Source organism: Gossypium hirsutum, chromosome A08 (genome assembly GCF_007990345.1).
Source record: "Gossypium hirsutum isolate 1008001.06 chromosome A08, Gossypium_hirsutum_v2.1, whole genome shotgun sequence".
Lineage (NCBI taxonomy): Eukaryota > Viridiplantae > Streptophyta > Magnoliopsida > Malvales > Malvaceae > Gossypium > Gossypium hirsutum.
This window is the reverse complement of record NC_053431.1, coordinates 99,802,701-99,812,402: the sequence shown is the minus strand read 5'-3', so window position 1 is coordinate 99,812,402 and position 9,702 is coordinate 99,802,701. Positions and strand designations below refer to the sequence as shown.

The window sequence follows — 9,702 nt, the reverse complement described above, 5'->3', positions numbered from 1 at the left end:
TTAAATGGTCAATATGTTAGGTATTTGATGACATAATATGTGATAAAATAATGCCCTAAAGCCTAACTATCATCTTTTTTCTCCACTCTTTCTTCTTGACCAAAACTACCAGCCATTAGAAGAGTTTTTGAAGCTGGAATCTTTAGCCATTTAATCTCTCTACAAGTAATTGATATTGAGGGTTTTTCTTAATGATCTTTGTACTTTTAGAACCCTTGTAACATGTGCTTTCAAATGAGGGGACTATTTTGCAAAATAGTTGAAAGCCTAGGGTTTTACCATGAGTGTGTTCATGTTGTTTTTTGAAATTTTATGAAAGAATATGAGTTATGGTCATTTGCAAAAGTCTAAGGGCAAAATGGTCATTTTGTCTAATTTTAAATTGTTGAGTACCTAGATTAAAAAAATGATTAAATTTGTGACTTGATACGTGATATTCATGACAGGTTTTTAAAATTTATATTTAATCGTCTTGAAACTAACTATTATAACAATGAAGGCAAGTGTACCTATCAAACAGTAGTATAGCTTTAGCAAGACCGGATTGTTGAACCCAAAGGAACCAAGAGTACTAGTAATTACTTTCTTTTTATTATCTAGCCTAAAAATTAAGGGATTTGTTTATCTAAACTACTTAACTAAACTAAGGATGCACAGAGAGAAATTTGGGGAAAAGCTTTTGGGAAAACTAGATTGATTAAGACAATACCCAAGGAAAATCCACCTGGACTTCACTTGTTATTTGACTCCAAATCAGATGATTTATTCATTTGACTTGATCCGTAGAAATCCCTAAGTTATATTATTATCTCCCTCGAGACTAATAATGTCTAACCCTAGGTTGATTAATTGAAATCTCTTTCTAATTAATGCCCTCGTGTTGCATTAACTCGATCTATGGATCCACTTATTAGGTTTCACCCTAATCCAGCAAAATCTTGTCACCCTATCTCTAGGCGTGCAATCAACTCCACTTAACTATGACAAATTTACTCTTAGATAGGGACTTTTTCTCCTCTGAATAAGTGCATTAACTTGAATCAATATCCTGGAATATTAAAACAAGAATTAAGAGCACATAATTAAGAACAAGTCAAATATTTATCACACAATTCAAATAATAATAACAAGATCCGTCTTAGGTTTCATTCCCTTTAGGTATTTAGGGGGTTTAGTTCATAATTATAAAAGAAAACATCTCAGAAGAATAACGAATACAAAACATAAAGAAAACACAAAACCCCTGAATGGAAATTGAAGGGAGATCTTCAGTCTTGATGATGAATTCGACTTTTGAGATGAACCAATCAACTTCCCTTGAGTAATTCCTTACCTCCTACTTCGTATGTCCCTTCTAAGTGCCTCCTCAGGTGTTTAAATAGGCTTTAGAATGCCTAAGAGCCCTCAAAAGTGGCCTTTTCCGAATAGGACTATACTTGGGCTCAGCAGGGACACGCCCGTGTGACACGCCCGTGTGCGATTACTCCAGCCCATGGTCAAGGCTATTGAATATGCACGGGTGTGTAGTCTACCCGTGTAAGTCGTTCTTCGGTCCTACCAAATGGACACGGCCGTGTGACACACCTGTGTGATACGCTTGTGTAAGGAAGTCCAGCCGGTGTTGATTTCCCATGTGGGTCCATTTTCTCTATTTTCGGCCTGTTTCTCTCTCTTTTTACTCTCCTATGCTCACCTAAGTATAAAACATGAAATTAAAGAATTAGGAGCATCGAATTCACCAAATCTTAGGAGAAATCATCTATAAATGTGCTAAGCATGGGATAAAAATATGTATAAATTACGGTTGATCAAATACCCCTACACTTAAGCGTTTGCTTATCCTTAAGCAAAATCCTCAACTCACAATCAAAATAAATTATTCTCAATTTATAATCCCTATCAATAATATCTCAAAATAATCCATAAATATTCATACTGAAAATTCAACTAAAAGTACATCAAAGTTTCAAACATTCCAAGTTGAGCATTTTATCACAAAAACATAGGTGTCTCCCCTCATCTAAGTGATTACCTTTGATCAAAATATCACAGAGTTTAACATCCTCACTAAAGATTCACACAAATCACTCGAGGTGTTTAAGGATATCAAATAAAGCACTCATTAGTCAATACGAAAAGATATTACCATAGGCTTACCTGGAAATCAAATCTCCACCACTATATATTAAGATGATACATCAATCAAAAAGGTCTTTAGAGGGTTGTAAAGTTAGCTTTGGTTAGGTGGTGTGGTCACAAGCTGAAAGAAAAGGTCAGAATCGAGATTGAATTGAAAAATTACCTTGCTAGAAAAATAACTAGTCATCAGTTGAATACAAGTGAGCTTCTTCTCAGAATATGGAATTAATACTTTAAGCTCAAAAATGACGAATTACTGTTAATAAATATGAATATAATTATATATATTTTTTAAGAACAAGTCAAATAACTTAGAACTTAATTATTGCAACAAAGAATAAGACATAGCTAAGCAATAAATTCAAATCAAATCTCGACAAAAATAGGGATCAAATTAGGAGATTTCAACAATAATGGGTTATGGGTTAACATTGAGGGTAAATCAATTAATGGCTTGTTAGGTTCAAAGGGGTTTACTAAGGGTTAATTATGAAGGTAGGCTTTTGTGGAGTGAGTGAGTTAAACCTAAGTGCCTTTATCATCTTGACATAACAAATCAAATGGTGTAGTCTTAACATGCATAATCAAGCAAGTTATAGAATAACAAATCAATACTGACGCTCTCATAATAAAAGTGAGCATGAAAGATATAAAATATGCTCTAAAAGGCTCAATATCTTACAAAAATTATGGCTTTTTGATGTTTCAACTTGTGAATTTCAACTCAAGATAATACCTAAACTTAGGGAAATAACCTAAAAGATTTTAATTCTTCAAAAATCAACTTATCATGCCTGATTCCCTAATGTCTTAAAGTTTAAACAATCAATGCATAAATTCCAATGTTTTAATTCAAGACATATCAATAAAAATTATAAATTAATTAAAATTCATTCTAATAGTGATATGAGTGATTCATGTGAGAATAAGACAAGATTCAGGGATTTCTAATGATTTCTAATGATGATATAAAAGACCCCCCACACTTAAGATGTACATTGCCCTCAATGTACAAAGATGGATATATTGAAAAATATAGATATATGATCAGAAGATAGGGAGAGAGGTGAAACTTCCTGAATGATGAATGAACTCCTTGAATTGGAGTTATGGAGAATAATCGGCCAAGGCAATGATAAGAGTGGAGCAGGATACTCCGGTGGTAGTAGAGGTTCATTAGTCCATAAGTCCTGCGCCAAAAGAATATTATATCTGGTGGTAGCTATGGTCGTGGTCGAACAAGACATGGTAGTCATGGAGAACCTTTGCCAGTGGAGTTTTTAGTTCCTATTTGATGATGAGCTTTGGAGCTCTTTATAACTGTGATAGAATCAGGAACTTTTTAGGAAGTATAAAGAAACATAATTACTCGTAAAGAAATAGCCAAATAAAAATTATAAAATCTCAATATAAAATAGTATTAAAAGAAAATAAGAAGTAATTTAAAAATATAAAGATAAAAATAAACTCAATAGTAGGTGTCTATAAAGAAATTGGGGCACACGGTCGTGGGGCACTCCCGTGTGCCCTCATTTCAGCCCGTGCGTTTTGTGGTTTTCAAAATTGGGCACCTTAGTGTACACGACCATGTTGCATGATCGTGTCAATCTTTGTTCACTTCTCCCTCACCCGTGTATACAGGAGCACACCCGTGTTATTTTAATAGGCTCGACCACGGTCGGTGGGCATGATCGTGTCACACGTCTGTGTTAATTTGGCAGGACTACCCATGGCCATGTTGCACGGCCATGGCAACTTATCTGATCCCATGTTGGGGAAACATTTTTGCTCTATTTTCACACGGCCGTGTTGCCTCCCGTGGTATGTGCACGGCCTATGGTACGCCCGTGTGCCTGGTCATGTGGTTCTGGAAATCCTGTGTTTAGTGACTCAGTTAGTGAATTAAATGTTGAAGACTAAAATTTAAAGAACTTAACACCATTAGTGCTTGGGTTGCCTCTCGAGAAGCGCTTATTTACAGTCTATGCTTGACTTTACCTTGTAGGTATATTTAGGTAACTTCGTGAAGCCGTAGCTCCTCTTTATCGTCTTTGAAATTCCCACCATTATAAATTTTGAGACGATGTCCATTTACCTTAAAAGTGCCTTGTGATGGATGTCTTACCTCTACTGTGGCATATGGAAACACAATTTGAACTATGAAGGACCTGACCATCGTGATTTAAGCTTTCCAGGAAACAATTTGAGCTTCGAGTTATATAACAGGACAAGATTTCCAACTTCAAATTGCCTTTGTTGCTTCAAACGGGTGTCGTGGTGGTGCTTCGTCACTTCATTGTAAAGGCACAAAATTTCATATGCATTAGCTCGCCACTCATCTAACTCGTTCAATTGCATCAACATGTTTTCACCTACAAGTTTGGGGTCAAGGTTTAGAAATTTTATAGCCCAGAATGCCTTGTGTTCTAACTCAAACAGTAGATGACAACTTTTCCCATAAAGAAGTCTATAAGGTGATGTTCCTATGGGAGTCTTAAAAGCAGTTCTATAAGCCCATAAAGCATCATCTACATTCATCGCCTAATCCTTCATGTTTAATTCTACTGTCTTTTATAGGATACGTTTAAGCTCTCGGTTCGCTACTTTGATTTGGCCATAATAACTGATAATTGCTCTAAGTGTTCTGTGATGAACTCCGTATTTCTCAAGGGTCTTGTCAAATTGGGCGTTACAAAAAAGAGTACCACTATCACTGATAATTGCTCTAGGTGTACCAAATCGAGAGAAAATTTTCTTAAGGAATCGTACTACTACTCTAGCTTTGTTAGTAGGTAAAGCTTTGGCTTCAACCCATTTGGACATATAATCAATAGCTCCTAAGATGTATTTATTCCCGAATGAACTAGGGAATGGACCCATGAAGTCGATACCCCAAATGTCAAATATTTCACATGAAAGCATATATGTCTAAGGCATTTCATCACATTTGGATATATTGCCTGTCCTTTGACATTTGTCACAAGAAGTAACATACCTGTTGGCATCTTTGAATAGATTGGGCCAATAAAAACTTGATTCGAGGACTTTATGTGAAGTCTTATTTCCACCGTAGTGTCCTCCAGTCGGTCCTAAGTGGCAATGTTCCAAGATTTTCAATGCTTATGCCCTTGTAACACATCTCCTAATGATTTGATCTGCGCATTAACGAAAAAGAAAAGGGTCTTCCCAGAAGTAGTTTTTCACATTCGTGAAGAATCGCTTCTTTTGCTGATGTGGCAACCCTTTTGGGATAATGTTAGCGGCTAAAATATTTGCAATATATTCAAACCAAGGTACCTCAAAATCAGATATAGCAAAAAATTGTTCTTCAGGGAATGAATCATTTATTTCAATATCATCTGGCTCTTTGGTACTTAAGTTTTCAAGCCTGGAGAGATGGTCAGCCGCGAGATTTTCAGCTCATTTCTTATCTTTAATCTCCAAGTCAAATTCATGCAATAATAAGATCCATCGAATGAGTCGAGGTTTTGCATCAGTTTTAGTCAAAAGGTGGTGAAGAGAAAAATGGTTAGTATAAATGAAAACTTTAGAAAATATTAAATATAGCCTAAATTTATTGAATGTAAAAACCACAGCCAGCAGCTCTTTCTCCGTGGTGGTGTAGTTTTCTTGTGCGGCTGTCAAAGTTCTACTAGCATAATAGATAGGTTGAAAATGTTTATCTCTTCACTATCCCAAAACCGCACCTACTACAAAATCACTCACATCGCACATTATTTCAAAAGGTGAATTCCAATCAGGTGAAATTATAATTGGAGCTTTAGTCAGTTTATCCTTTAAAGTATCAAATGCTTCTAAACACTCTTAATCGAAATTAAAAGGCATGCCTTTTTATAGTAATTTAGTGAAAGGCTTAGCTATTTTATAAAAGTATTTAACAAATCTTCTATAAAACCCAGCATGTCCTAAAAAACTTCTAATAACCTTAACCGAATTAGGGGGAGGTAGTTTTTCAATGGTTTCAATTTTAGATTTATCAACCTCAATCCCTCTACCAGAAATTTTATGTCCTAACACAATACCTTCTTGAACGATAAAGTGACATTTTTACCAATTAAGCATAAAGTTTGTTTCCTCACATCTTATTAACACTCATTTTAAATTTTTGAGGCAAAGATGGAAAGAGTTATCGAAAACTGAGAAATCATCCATAAATACCTCCATGAAGTCTTCTACGAGTTCGTAAAAAATGGCCATCATGCAGCGCTAAAAAGTAGCATGAGCATTATATAATCCTAAAGGCATTCTACGATAAGCAAACGTGCCATGTGGACATGTAAATGTCATCTTTTCTTGATCTTCAGGAGCTATTGGGATTTGGAAATAGCCAGAGAGTCCATCTAAAAATCAGTAGTACATGTGTCCTGACAATCTTTCTAACATTTGGTCAATGAATGGAAGGGGGAAGTGATCTTTTCTCGTGGCATCATTTAGCTTCCTATAATCAATACACACTCTCAAACCTGTGACTGTCCTTGTTGGGATTAATTCATTCTTCTCATTGGCTTCAATAGTCATGTCTCCTTTCTTAGGAACAACTTACGCTGGACTCACCCAAGAACTATCAGAAATAGGATAAATAATTCTAGCATCTAGGAGTTTAATTACCTCATCTTTAACAACTTCCTTCATATTGGGGTTTAGTCATCTTTGGGCTTGTACGCATGGTTTATATTCATCTTCCATTAAAATTTTGTGGGTGCAAAAAGAAGGACTGATCCCTTTAATATGAGAAATTTTCCAAGCTATGGCCTTTTTATGCTCTCTTAATACTTGGAGTAATTCCTCTTTCTTCTTGGGTTGCAAGTTGGATGCAATAATTACCGATAATGTAGAATTATTTCCAAGGAATGCATATTCCAAGTGATTCAAAAATTGTTTGAGTTCTAGTTTGAGAAGGTATTCAATATAGGGTTTTTGCTTAAGTTCATCTTTTACCTTAATTCCCTCATATTCTGCTAGTTTTGGGGAGGTTTTATTGGAGTTTAGTTCGGCTCCTATCTTAGAATTATCATCTACCCCCTCCTTGGGTGAGACACAGTTCCATCGTGTCCTTGTATACGATTTCTTAAAAAGAATCTTGAGTAGCATGATCAATCGAGTCGATAAAATAACATGAGTCATCCTGTTCCCTAGAAAATCTCATGGCATTATAAATTTTAAAAATAATTTCTTCTTCACCTACTCTAAGTACCAATTTACCATCACCCACATCAATTACAACTCTAGCAGTGGCTAAAAATGGTCGACCTAAGATTAAAGGCACCTCAACATCTTCATCCATGTCAAGTACAATGAAATCAATAGGGAATATAAATTTATCTACTTTTACAAGTACGTCCTCCCCTAGGATATTTGACAGATCTATCGGCTAATTGAATACTCATCCTAGTGGGTTTAGGTTCCCCAAGACCAAGTTGTTTAAACATTTTATATGGCATCAAATTAATGCTAGCGCCTAAATCAGCTAGTGCTTTATCAATATTCAAACTACCAATTAAACAGGGAATAGTAAAACTTCCTGGATCTTTCAGTTTAGTTGGTAGTTTATTTTGGAGTATGGCTGAGCACTCCTCATTAAGTTCCATTGTAGATAAGTCTTCAAACTTTCTTTTTTTTGTTAGAAGCTCCTTTAAAAATTTTGCATATGTAAGCATCTGCGATATAGATTCAACAAAAGGTAAGTTAATATGCAGTTGTTTAAAAAGTTCAAGAAATTTACCAAATTGTGTATCCATGCGTTCTTTCTTCAACTTTGCTGGGTATGAGATTGGTGGTTTATATTCTTTTGGCATTAGATTGTCATTGTTTTCTGGTTCGACCTCCTTTCTGTCAGCTTCTTGTGGTGGCTTCTTTTCAGATTCAGCTAACATTTTCCCACTCCTTATGTAACAGCTTTCACGTGCTCTTTTGGGTTGGGTTCAGTGTTACTCGGTAGGCTACCTTGTGGTCGTTCAAAAACCAATTTAGCGAGCTGACCTATCTGAGTTTTGAGCCCTTGGATTGACGCTTGTTGATTTTTAAGTGTTGTCTCAGTATTCTGGAAATGAGTTTCTGACACCAAGATGAATTTTTCTAGCATCTCCTCAAGGTTCAGGTTTTTCTCTTGCTGGTAAGGTTGTTGTTGGAAGCCTGGAGGTGGGGGTGGTCTCTGATTCCCTTGGCCTCCCCATGAAAAATTTGGGTGGTTCCTACAACCTGCATTGTTTTCTATAAGGATTATTTTGGGATCGAGGATTATTACCCATGTAATTTAACTACACGTTCTTCATGTTGTGGCCACAGGGTGGGTATTCTGAATTGCTTGATCCACCTTCACTTGCTTCGCACTGCATTACTGGGTGAACCTGTGAAGAACCAAGAAAACCGTCAATTTTTCTGTCTAAAAGTTCTACCTGATTAGAGAGCATGGTGACCGAATCAACATTAAAAACGCTGGTTGATTTTGTTGGTTTTGTCCTCATGACTTGCCACTGATAATTATTTAGTGACATCTCTTCTATAAATTCATAAGCATCCTCAAGTGTCTTAGTATTGACAGTTCCACCAGCGGCTGCATCAATCGTCTGTCTAGTCGAAGGATTCAAGCCATTGTGAAATGTTTGAACCTGTAGCTAGAGTGGTAACCAATGGTAAGGGCACCCTCGTAAAAGGTCCTTGTATCTCTCCTATGCATCATGGACTGTTTCTAAATCCATCTGTACAAAAGAGGAGATATCATTACGTAATTTGGCTGTTTTAGCTGGCAAAAAATATTTTAAGAAAAACTTTTCGGTCATTTGTTCCCAAGTAGTGATTAACCCTCGTGGTAACTAGTTCAACCACTATTTAGCCTTATTCCTCAATGAAAAGGAAAACAACCGAAGGCGAATGGCATCACCAGAAATGCCATTGATTTTAAAAGTGTCACAAAACTCTAAGAAATTCGCCAAATGAGCATTTGGGTCCTCATCCTGCAAACCATCAAACTGAACAAACTGTTGGATCATTTGAATGGTGTTAGGCTTCAGTTCAAAATTATTTGCAGCAACAATAGGCCTAACTATGCTCGATTTTGTTCCTGTTAAAGAAGGTTTAGCATAATCATACATAGTACATGGAGCAGGATTATGATTAGCAGCAATTGCAGGAGGTAGCGGATTTTCTTAGTTTTCAGCCATCTCCTCGGTTGTGGTTGAAGTATCGTCCTCTTGCTCTTCCTCCGTGTATCTTAAGCTTCGCCTTATTTCTCTTTAGTTTCTGCGAGCTATGTGATCGATCTCACTATCAAACAGTAGTGGTCCCGACGAGTTTCTTCTAGTCATACACTATAAAAACCTATCAGGAATGAATAAAAGAAAAATTAGAAAAAGAAAATAAAAATTTAAGTTTCAAATAAAGCAAAATGGCTAAAGTAATAAAAATTGAGTGTTCTTAATATCTTAGTTCCCCAACAATGGCAACAAAAACTTGATACGTAATATTCATGACAGGTTTTAAAAATTTATACTTAATCATCTTGAAACTGACTATTATCACGATGAAGGCAAGTGTACCTATCGA

The 9,702-nt window shown here is 36.0% G+C and overlaps 1 non-coding gene across 1 annotated transcript; it reads left to right on the top strand.

The window, feature by feature from the left end:
* Positions 1–8,784: 8,784 nt before the first annotated feature.
* Positions 8,785–8,891, top strand: LOC121205218 (small nucleolar RNA R71). Its single transcript, XR_005900303.1, has one exon. It is a non-coding gene; the product is annotated as a small nucleolar RNA R71 (small nucleolar RNA).
* Positions 8,892–9,702: the final 811 nt, after the last annotated feature.